Source organism: Polypterus senegalus, chromosome 3 (assembly GCF_016835505.1).
Source record: "Polypterus senegalus isolate Bchr_013 chromosome 3, ASM1683550v1, whole genome shotgun sequence".
Classification (NCBI taxonomy): Eukaryota; Metazoa; Chordata; class Cladistia; order Polypteriformes; family Polypteridae; genus Polypterus; species Polypterus senegalus.
Window position 1 is genome coordinate 249387447 of NC_053156.1, and position 13006 is coordinate 249400452.

Genomic DNA, 13006 nt, shown 5'->3' on the forward strand with positions numbered 1-13006 from the left:
TTATTTAATGAGAGAGAGACCAACTATGATATTTAAAGAGCACTGTAAAGGGTTAAATTGCATTGGGCCGTTTTAATTGCTAACAGTGTTTTGCCAATATATATTCCTTTGTCACAATGCGCTTGCCATTTGCTCCACCCAACGTATCAACATTAACTGCCAAACCTGACATACTCCCATATTTACAGAATTAAACTTTATTGGACACTGAATCTATTATTTTAAATTACATTTTAAATCTATTATTTAAAATTAAAACTGCAGGTGATTGGGTGGGGAGTGTAGTGCAGTGTTTACTATAGGAGACTCAAGCACTTTACAGGAGTTGAGAAAGCTACTCCACTGACGGTCAACATGCTAGAGGGAAATGAAATTTGTCATGATGACGATGATGATAAAAATTTTAAAAACCAAGATAAGGAAGTCACTAAATTATCTCCATGTAATGCAAAGTGTTGTGCAAAAGTATTTGCCCCCTTTCTGATATCATCTGTTCAATATAAAAAGCTGAATGTGTTTTTGTGAGGTATGCAAACTGAACTTACGTCTTTAAAATATTGCATAGATTCTCTATTTTTACACAGGAAGTCTGTAAACCATGTTTCATTAAAAAACTGATTTTGTGCCCCCACACCAATCAACACCAGGTATCCCTTCTAGTTTTTATAATTTGTCACAGTGAATGGCTTCCGATTTTTACACAAAATGTAATATTAAGTAAAGGACACCAGGTGAAACATATAACACCATATTTTAAAATAATATTTAATTTATTTCAATAATAAAGTTATGTTATCCATAATTGTTTTGCCCTCATAAAAAAGTAGTTGCCACTTTGTTACTCTCTCAAAGAGCTGAACAAAGTTAATTGAATTAGTTTCAGTGGACTGAACACAGTCAAACCTGATGGCAGATATAAACTTTACCATATATTGAACCTTACCATTAGAATGGAGCAGTTATTGTAAGTTTTCTAGAAGAACTCTGTGACTTAATCAAATTAAATAGCAAAAGAGATTAAAAAAAGTTGTTGAAACTTGCCAATTAATAAAGGATTATAAAACATTTTTTATGGCTCTAGAAGTTACCACAACGAGAGCCATTTTCTCCAAATGGGGTATACTGGTGAATCCTCAAAGCAAAGGCTCACTTGAAAACATTATCCCAAAGGCACAATAATGGCTCATTGAAGGAGTCACAGAAGAGCCCAGCACAGCATGCAAAAAACTGCAGGTTTCCGTAGCCTAAACTAAAGTCTGAGTTCATGACTCAAATCAGACAATCACAAAGAGACTTAGTAAAAGTGAGATTCGTGGGCCAGTAGCCAGCTGCAAACCTCAGCTATTCGAGTAAGAAGGATAGCTACTCACGTTAGCAAAGAAATACGTGGATGATTGCCAAGCCTTCTGAAATAATTTTCAATGAAAAGAAAAGTCAAAAGTAGAATTCTATGGGCAATGCATGTTCCTCTATGTCTTATGTAAAGCATTCGATGGTAAGGATATAATGCCTAACAAAAAACAATAAACTAAGGTTATTTTGAGAACAAAATAAATGTCAGATATCTACAAGATACTGTAAATAAACACAATAAACTTTGGAATATTTTATATAGCAATGTTGACAAAGTTAAAAATTAACTAAGTACATATTCTTCAAACTGTCTTTACTTTCTCTGTAAGTTCAACATTGAAATTATTGTTTCTGAGAACTATGTCTGTGCATGATCCAATTTGCATTAGCTGTAAAAGTCTTACAAGTATACTGTAAAAGTCAAAATTGCAGCAATAATGAAATAAACATTTATGAGGTTAATTCTAACAATCTAACCTGGCCAGTAACTGACTGCACTCACTCCTTTTCTCAACCCTTAATTTAGCTAAAATTGAAGTGCAGAAGAGACCAGACTTTCCAATCCTTAGCAAGAGTTTCTAGATCCTCCCCCAGGCCATTTGATTAATATGCTCAGTACAGCATGCCTTAAGTCTACCCATGGGTTCTCTCCCATTGAGGAGTGTGCAGTTCACCTCTCATGGGAGGCAGCAAAGAGATATTGTCACTAATTGCTCAAACCCATTGTTCTACTGGATTGTCAAGATCTTTATCCAGCCACAGACAGAGCCCAAGAACATTGTAGAATTAACCACTTTTTGTACCCACCATCTCACTCCTGGGAGCTCCTGTTTTGGATTTGGGATTGGATTGTGATTTTGTTGTAGATTTTTATGCAAAATATTCTTATGATCTATTTCAGTTGTTTAAACTTTGAATTCTGGTTTAAGGTTTATACTTATTTGTTCACAGACAGTTTGTTACTTTTGTAGATTACCTTTTAGCCGTACCTTTTGCTGTCTTTTGAATTTCCTTTGCTAATAAAAACTTTATTAGTAAACTGGTGTTTGCTGCTTCCCATCCAGCCTCTTTTGATATTATCTTAGTTTTGAGCCTTTTCCCCTTTCACAGTTTATATAGGATGAATCTGGCTTTGTGATTTAGAATAGGCCTGGTTTGATTTTAGGCCTCATTTGAAGCCAAAATCTGGATTTTGAAAGTAAATTCTTATTTTGAGTTTGGAGAAAAGGCCACTTGTCTCCACGGGTCCTGATGGTAGATTTGCCCATAGGTGTATTATTTTCTTCTTATAAATATTTATTTTTATTTATAGGGAGCACAGTGGAATAATGGATAGTAATGGTGTTGCATGGGTTTAGTATTCTGGGTTTGAATGCTGTGCATGGTGGCTGTTTGTAAACCTTGTCCTCCAGGCAGTTCAGTTTTCCTCCTACACTTCCCATAACATTCATGACAGGTTAATTTATGATTCTAAATTGGCCATGCTTTATGAGTGTAAGTGTAAGACTGGTTCTGTGCCTAAATATGGGTCCTGTGATTGACTACCACTTTATCTAGGGTTGGTTCTTGTTTGGTTACCATATTCTTCTAAGTAGCTTTCATCTGGGACAGGTAGTGACCAAATCTTCCTTTAATGAGGTCAGCCAGCAGCTGCCTTGGAAATATGGTACAATCTTTTTTTGTATCAAAAAAATGCCATCTCTTACTCTGGAATAATTCTGGGGCTTTGATGACCTGACTACTGCCTCATGTCAGGGATCTATTAGAGTGTTGCATTTTTAGGACAGTTTGGAATGACAGCTCATTTGCAGGAGGACAAGGTCAAGGTTGTGGTGGTTGGGGTGTGATGGAAAAAGAAAAACTTAAAGAGAAAGGTAAGAAGCTACCTAACATATTAAAAACTAAGTGGTTCAAGGTAAGAAGCTACCAATGATGCTGATGCTGAAATATTGTACATCTATCTACCTCCTATCTTGTATCTATTAGAGCATTGTATTAGACTGTCCTAAAAAATGTAGTGAAACCTAAAAGGTAGAAACCATTTCTAAAAATCTTTGTAAGGTTAGGATTTTAGGAAACAGAGAGTATCCTTTGGAATGACTGGACACTGTTGATTATTAAAAAAACATAAAAGTAAAAGAGCTAAAAGTTTGTATAAATGTAATGTCATTACAATAACTAGAAATAACCTGGACAATATCTTCAATGAAATGTTGGACTTATAAAGTCCCTGACTAGCTCTAGCAGAGATATGGCACTGCAGTGTCTTGCATGTAAATAACAGCTAGTATAAAACCAAAGTTATTAAGAGCCCCAAGTGTCCAAGGGATAACTATTTATTTACCAGGATCAACTGCTGCATGCATTGTGGGAGTGTGAGAGTTCACAGGGAGTATGGAAATAATGAAAAAGACTAATTATTTAAGAATGAAATTTAAAAAGTTGTAGAATAGTGTAGAGAAGAAACAGTATAAAAAGTATTTCAGAAGGAGAACATGTTAAAAAGTTGAAACATTATTTTTGACATTAGATTTTTATTATTAATATAAAATAGACAGGGGCGGCACGGTGGCGCGGTGGTGGTGCTGCTGCCTCGCAGTTAGGAGACCCGGGTTCGCTTCCCGGGTCTTCCCTGTGTGGAGTTTGCATGTTCTCCCCGTGTCTGCGTGGGTTTCCTCCGGGCGCTCCGGTTTCCTCCCACAATCCAAAGACATGCAGGTTAGGTGGATTGGCGATTTTAAATTGGCCCTAGTGTGTGCTTGGTGTGTTTGTATGTGTCCTGTAGTGGGTTGGCACCCTGCCCAGGATTGGTTCCTGCCTTGTGCCCTGTGTTGGCTGGGATTGGCTCCAGCGGACCCCCGTGACCCTGTATTCGGATTCAGCGGGTTAGAAAATGGATGGATGGATGGATAAAATAGACAGACACTATTAAAATACATATTCAACCAAGTTACAAAGCCAATAGTATTAAAAGAAAATGGAAAAGATATACTAATCAAGCACAGCAATCCAAATCCCTGTTAGTTTGGAACATACATACAAAAGTAGGTACACATGGAAACTGTTTTCAAGAGGCATTAGAAAAAACTGGGTTAAAAAAAGAAAAAGCAAAGATGTGAAAACAAATAAAATAAAAAATTTAAGGAGGATCCCTAAATTTATTGTTGTATATTTCCTAAAACATGTATTAAACTGTTGAGGCCTAAGAGCAAAGTACATGTAAAAATTACAAAGATTTTGGGAGGAAGAATAAAAGATTATTTTGAGGAAAGACTCTAAATAAAACAGCACATTTACCCTAGTGTGAGTAAGTGTGTTTGCCCTGTGATGTTCTGGTACCTTGTCCAGGGATTGTTCCTACTTTGACCCAATGCTAGCTAACGTGGGCTGTGCCGCTCTAAAAAAATCAACTAAGTAATAGTACCCTAAGCTGTAAAATATCAATTAGATTAACATAATTTCTGTAAAATAGCGAACCAACTCATTTCATTATGTGGCACAAATTTCTTTTCTAAACTTTTGAACAAACTGGAAATCAGTTTAGAATCAAGAATAAAAAGTAAAGTTAGCCCGGCATTTATCATACGCTTGTGTTTTTGACAATATGTCCACAGAATTTTTTCTGCATCTTTTGGAGCATTGCAAGTGGCATTTTCCAGAACTGATACTATCAAATGTTATTATCTGTAAATTTTTTATGCTTCTCTGTGTTTTCACTTGATCAATATAATCCATTAATAAATGTTTCTAGATATGTTATGTTATCAATTCCACTACTTTGACAATTTGAATATAGAAAAGTTTCCAGTGCAAAATCAGAAACCTTAACTTTGTAATAGATATACACTCACCTAAAGGATTATTAGGAACACCTGTTCAATTTCTCATTAATGCAATTATCTAATCAACCAATCACATGGCAGTTGCTTCAATGCATTTAGAGGTGTGGTCCTGGTCAAGACAATCTCCTGAACTCCAAACTGAATGTCAGAATGGGAAAGAAAGGTGATTTAAGCAATTTTGAGTGTGGCATGGTTGTTGGTGCCCGACGGGCCGGTCCGAGTATTTCACAATCTGCTCAGTTACTGGGATTTTCATGCACAACCATTTCTAGGGTTTACAAAGAATGGTGTGAAAAGGGAAAAACATCCAGTATGCGGCAGTCCTGTGGGCGAAAATGCCTTGCTGATGCTAGAGGTCAGAGGAGAATGGGCCGACTGATTCAAGCTGATAGAAGAGCAACTTTGACTGAAATAACCACTCGTTACAACCGAGGTATGCAGCAAAGCATTTGTGAAGCCACAACACGTATAACCTTGAGACGGATGGGCTACAACAGCAGAAGACCCCACCGGGTACCACTCATCTCCACTACAAATAGGAAAAAGAGGCTACAATTTGTACGAGCTCACCAAAATTGGACAGTTGAAGACTGGAAAAATGTTGCCTGGTCTGATGAGTCTAGATTTCTGTTGAGACATTCAAATAGTCAGAATTTGACGTAAATAGAATGAGAACATGGATCCATCATGCCTTGTTACCACTGTGCAGGCTGGTGGTGGTGGTGTAATGGTGTGGGGGATGTTTTCTTGGCACACTTTAGGCCCCTTAGTGCCAACTGGGCATCGTTTAAATGCCACAGACTACCTGAGCATTGTTTTTGACCATATCCATCCCTTCATGACCACCATGTACCCATCCTCTGATGGCTACTTCCAGCAGGATGATGCACCATGTCACAAAGCTTGAATCATTTCAAATTGGTTTCTTGAACATGACAATGAGTTCACTGTACTAAAATGGCCCCCACAGTCAGCAGATCTCAACCCAATAGAGCATCTTTGGGATGTGGTGGAACGGAGCCGTGCCCTGGATGTGCATCCCACAAATCTCCATCAACTGCAAGATGCTATCCTATCAATATGGGCCAACATTTCTAAAGAATGCTTTCAGCACCTTGTTGAATCAATGCCACATAGAATTAAGGCAGTTCTGAAGGCGAAAGGGGTCAAACACCGTATTAGTATGATGAGTGAGGTGAGTGTATTATGCATTGTATTTTAATTCATAGTTGTGTTAATATAAATTGTTAGAAAGACTTCGTAATTATTGTGTTCTGCCTGTTATACTTTGTGCACTCTTTGAGAAAAAATGTGGCCGCACAAGTAAAGGATGTACTTTGCATTATCTTTTGATAAATTTTCGAAACATGTCGAGCAGAATGTTTTGACTCATAAACGTTTCTTCCCATGTTGTTGTGATTTTGAGTAGGATTTAGCCCTGAAAATGAGAAAAGCAGAGAGAGAAAACCACATAAAGCTCTCAGTTTTCAACTACTGAATGGGAAAGACTTTATTGCGATTGTATCAAAGACCTAGTACAGGCATGTCAAACTCACTACCATTGGTGGGCCGCTTCGACTGCCATACGTGCGTCAGTGGGCCGCACTGTAACAAATACTATTATACTTTTATACAAAGTTAGTGTAGCTTTCTTTCCAATACTGAAAACTTTAAAAAATGTAACACTTAAAGTTTAAAGAAAAGCAATTTATTTCCATACACTCTCTGTACAGCAGCGTACAACTAGAGTCTTAGCCTCTTAGCTAGGTCCTTATATTATTATATTATATTCATTGCATATATAGGAGTCTTACAGTGTGAGATCTATTTCTTTTGTCCCGACATTTGGCATCTCTTGTTAGTAACCAGTTTGTCAATATCAGGCTTGAAATCTTTTAAGAAGGATGAAATGTGCTCGACAGTAAGTCTTGGGCGATGTGGGATTTTGGTAGCTTTCATTAACGAAAAAAATTTCTCAAAAAGGTAAGTGCTTCCGAACATAGACAGTACTCTCGATGCCAACTTACGGATCTGCACATACGAGGGTGGCAGGTAAGCATACAAGCCTGGCACACCAACTTCGTTGTCTTTTGCCTTCAGAATAGAATCTGACTGCAGTTCAATCAATTCCATGTGGATATTCTCAGGCACATTCTCAATGTTGTAAGAAAACAGCGCAAGTCCTGTTCGTGTGAACTGAAATCACGAAAACGCTCACTGAATTCATTGCTCAGTAATTAAAGCTGGAAAATAAATCCTCCAAAAATCTAATTTCATTTTACTAAGTTTACTTCAAAGTTTATATTGTAAAATAAGCCGATGTGCAAAAAGCCACCTGACTTACACTAATTAACAAGAAACACGATTTTTTTTCAGCCATATTGCCGTCAGCTATGTCGTTATTTTCGCTTTCTGTTTTATATTCAATATATATTGGCGTGGTGGCCCTGTACAGGTGCACAGTTTGCACATGCCTAAGACCGCCCCTGCTGCCCGCTGCTGCAGCCTAGCACTTCAGTTGTGTTGTTACGGCTCGTTAACTTTGGTCAAGGCTCGTGGATATACTAGCAGATGATGTTTCCAGTACCGTAATGCCATGGGAAAATGTGCTTTTGTCAGAAGGCAGAAGTAAGAAAAGTCAATAAGTAACACCGAAGATGCAGAATGATTCAATCACAAACGATAGTAATCATTTTGTACAAGTTCAGTGCTAACTAGGATCTGTCATGCAGGCTACACAGATTTCTGTTGCGGGCCGCATGCGGCCTGGGGGCCGCGTGTTTGACATGTCCGGTCTAGTACATCATTTTGATAAAACACATGTTGATAACTATGTATAATATTTTTTAAAATAAAAAAACATTAAGATGTTTGTCTTCTGTCATAACTGACTTACGCTTAACATTTGACCTTGTATATCTAAACAATTCATCAATAGTTGACTTTTTGTGGATTATAACCAGTTAAAGGCATGCCATTTAGTAAGCTCATTTTAAGAGCATAATTTATTTTGCTAGAAAAGCTTGCTAAATTAAAAACATAACATTAACTTTTAAAATAAAATGAGCTACACATTATTAGTTCCTGCAAAGAAACTTATTACTTTAAAGTAACATGGTTGCTTGTTGAACAAGTTGAGCCAACTTAAAAGTCTTAGTATAAATAGTTACCAAGAAATTTTAAATTGAGCAGGGATTTTATTTTTCAGTGCTTCCCCATGTTTATGCTCAGAATAGAGCAGGTTTAAAAAATGGATGAATAGATGGATGGATTAAAGAGTGTTTTTGTGGAGTTTCATGTTCTCTTTGTGTCTGTGTGGGTTTTTCTCCAGGTATTACAGTTTTCTCCTCACATCCTAAAAGTCATGTAAGTTAGGTTGGCTGTTGTGTAAGTACAGATACGTATGTGTGAGAGTGCCTTGTGATGGACCAACTCCTCATTAAATGTTGGCATCTTTTTTTAATCAGATGCTACCTAGATAGACTTTCACTGAAAAAATGTTTACAGAGGGATATTTACTTTATACATTTAATTTAAGGTTGTTTAACTTAAAATAATAATGTCTACTTCTATGACATTGCTTTTCCTAGATACATTAACTCTCTCAGATGCCACATTAACACAATTAAGTCATGTTGAAACAAAGCCATTAAATTATTTTCCTTTAATAGAAATGTAATTATCCTCACAAACAGTTGTAATTACTCACCTATTTTATATTAATCTTACTCAAAATTAACACTTTTTCAACCTCAGAACAAAGGATTCCAACAGTTGAATTAAGTTAATTTAACTTAAAATAAACACATTTCATGTACATGAATGAAGTGTGATATTTTGCATAAATCTCTGCTCGCTCTGCTGCATTGTGGTCCAAAGGATCCCCACACCTTACACCTGTACAGTTATAAAGAAAGTTCTTTTTTTATATTTTATTGATTTTATTGAAATCACACAACATTCAATACAAATAGATAAATTTTACAAGAATAGGATTGAAAACAAATCAACCCCCACCCCTGAGAAAGAGAGCATGGGCAGTAGAATAAAAATTAAACCTAGTAAAAATAAGTAAATAGATAAATTAATAAGTGAATACAGATGAATGGAGAAGAAAACGCTTTTTCTAAAATATTATTGATTAGATCCTGCCAGGTTTTGAAAAATTTCTGCACAGATCCTAAAAGTGAGTATTTGATTTTTTCCAATTTCAGGTAGTATATAACATCACTTACCCACTGACTTAGAAGGGGAGAGTTCAGATTCTTCCAGTTGAGCAAGATAAGTCTGCATGCCTGTAGTGTAGTAAAGGCAATTACAGTTTTTTTTTGTCCTTCTCCACTTTAATCCCATCTGGTAGTACACCAAAGAGCTGTTAGTGGGTTAGGATGGTTGTGACACCAAGGCTGTATGAAATGCATTTAAAAATTTTGGTCCAGAATGATGTTAATTTGGTACATGCCCAAAACATGTGAGCCAGTGAAGCTGGAACTTGATTGCAGCGTTCACAGGCTGGATCTTGCCCTGAAAAGATATGTTAAGGGAGAGATCCTTTTCCCACTGTCCTCTTGGATCTTTGAAAGGGATGGACTATAAAATGGTTTTATATATTGCAGAGATGCTGTCTAAGTCCTTGAGACTGATCAATATTTTTTCCAGCATAGAAGGAGGTGGGAGGTGAGGAAAATTGGGCAGGCTCTGTTTAGCAAAGTTTCTAATTTGAAGATAGTGAAAAAAATGTGCTGCTGGAAAGTTAAATTTAGAATGTAATTGTTCGTAGGATGCAGAGATGTTGTCTGTGTACAGATCTCTAAGTGATTTAATCCCAAATGTTTTCCAGACATTAAAAACTGCATATGTTTGCGAGGGTTGAAAACGGTGGTTCTCGTGCAGAGGTGCCACCTATAAAAGATTCTCTGTCTTAAAATGCTTCCTACACTGGTTCCATATTCTGAGTGAGTGAAGGACTATTGGGTTATTAGTATATTGGCGATAATTTGCATTAATTGGGGCACATAGCAAAGAATATAAAGAGGAACTGCAGGATTTTATTTCTATTTCAGACCAAGCCTGTATATGTTCATCTACTTGTGTCCATGTCCAGGTTTTTATATGTTTGCTGCCCAGTAGTAAAACTGAAAGTTAGGTAGAGCCATGCCACCTTCTGCCTTTGGCCTTTGTAGGGTTGCTCTTTGGATACGTGGATGTTTTGAATTCCAAATAAATGTGGTTATGGTTGAATCTAATTTCTTAAAGAATGATTTATTGATGTATATTGGAATATTTTGAAATAAAAAGAAAAGCTTAGGGAGGATATTAATCTTAACAATGTTAATTCTTCCAGCTAAAGTGAGATGAAGGGTTGACTATCTATGCAAGTCTTGCTTGATTTTTTCTATACAGACAGCAAAATTTTGTTGATAAAGAGCTTTATGGTTACTTGTGATGTTTACCCCTAGGTATTTAAACTGATCTGCGATGATAAAAGGGAAGGTGTCCAATCTAATATTGTGTGCTTGAGAATTCACTGGAAAGAGCACACTTTTAGTCAAATTAATTCTGAGACCAGAAATCTTTTGAAATTCTGTTAGTGCTGTTAGGACAGCAGGCATGGTATTTTGTGGGTCTGATATATAAATAACAACAACAACATTTATTTATATAGCACATTTTCATACAAAAGTAGCTCAAAGTGCTTTACATAATGAAGAAAAGAAAAATAAGAGACAAAATAAGAAATTAAAATTAAAAAAGTCCTCTCTGGGCATTCTACCTAACATAAATGAAATAGTCCTCTTTGTAGTTAGGGTTCTCATGGAGTCACTTGATGTTGATGGTCATACAGACTTCTGGCTTTTAATCTATCCATCATTGTTGGAACATCACGGTGCTTTGAGTAGATGGTGGTGGCGCAAGCCACCACCCAAAGGATACTGAAAAAGGAAACAGAAGAGAGAGTAGAGGTTAGTACAGATTTTAGAGCCACCATGAATAGTTATTATAATGAGCTGGATATACCGAGTATCAGGATTTTGATTACAGTGAAATTGTGAGAAAGCCATGTTAAAATAATGTGTTTTCAGCAGTTTTTTAAAGTGCTCCACTGTATCAGCCTGGCAAATTCCCATTGGCAGGCTATTCCAGATTTTAGGTGCATAACAGCAGAAGGCCGCCTCACCACTTCTTTTAAGTTTTGTTCTTGGAATTCTAAGGAGACACTCATTTGAGGATCTGAGGTTACGATTTGGAATATAAGGTGTCAGACATTCCGATATATAAGATGGGGCGAAATTATTTAAGGCTTTAGATAAACCATAAGTAGAATTTTAAAGTCAATCCTGAATGACACAGGTAACCAGTGTAGCGACATCAAAACTGGAGAAATGTTTTTGGATTTTCTTTTACTAGTTAGGGTTCTAGCAGCTGCATTCTGCACTCGTTGCAAGTGATTTATATCTTTTTTGGGTAGTCCTGAGAGGAGTGCGTTACAGTAATCTAGTCGACTTAAAACAAACGCGTGAACTAATTTCTCAGCATCTTTCAGTGATATAAGAGGTCTAACTTTAGCTATGTTTCTTAGGTGAAAAATTGCTGTCCTAGTGATCTGATTAATATGCGATTTAAAATTCAGATTACAGTCAACAATTGCCCCTAAGCTTTTTACCTCCGTCTTGACTTTTAATCCGAATGTATCCAGTTTATTTCTAATAGCCTCATTGTATCCATTATTGCCAATCACTAAGATTTCAGTTTTCTCTTTATTTAACTTGAGAAAGTTACTATTCATCCATTCTGAGATACAAGTCAGACATTGTGTTAGTGAATCAAGAGAATCGGGGTCATCAGGTGCTATTGATAAGTACAGCTGTGTGTCATCAGCATAGCTGTGGTAGCTCACGTTGTGCCCTGACATAATCTGACCTAACGGAAGTATGTAGATTGAGAATAACAGCGGACCCAGGATAGAGCTTTGTGGAACACCATATTGGATATCATGTGTCTTTGAGTTGTAATTACCACAACTAACAAAGAATTTTCTCCCTGCCAGGTAGAATTCAAACCAATTTAAGACACTGCCAGAGAAGCCCACCCATTGAGTAAGGCGATTTCTAAGAATATTATGATCAATGGTGTCAAATGTGGCACTCAGATCTAAGAGGATGAGAACAGATAAATGGCCTCTGTCTGCATTCACCTGCAAGTCATTTACTACTTTAACGAGTGCAGTTTCTGTGCTGTGATTTGTTCTAAAACCCGACTGGGTCAAGGACGCAGGTGGAGGGTTTTAATTGAGATATTATTTTTGTAAATCAGGTAAATCTATCCTAGTGAAGAGTTTAATTTGTTTATAACATAATCCTGAGGTTTAGGAGGATCCTTAGTGTTGGGGAGATATACTATGTTATTTCTAATATCATTAATTTTTGGTTGAAAAATACAGCAATAGCCTCACAGGTTTTACTGGGAGTACTTAGGAGGCATACCTTTGAGTTAACTTGGTTTAGCACCCATTCAATTGTCGAGAATAAGACTCTGGGATTACTAGCATTATTATTTATAATCTTAGAGAAATAGCAGCGCCTCTCAAGACGGACAGTGTTATTGTATTCTGTTATTTTAACTTTTAATATTTCATAGTGGATAGTTAGTTTAGTTAGTTTAGTCCTCCTCCATTTACGCTCAACTCTTCGGCATGTTCTCTTTAAATCATACACTCTTTGGGTCTTCCATGGTATAACAATGCTAGAAGATTTTTTAACTGTCTTTTCAGGTGCCACTATGTCAACAGCAGCTCTCACTTTAGTATTAAA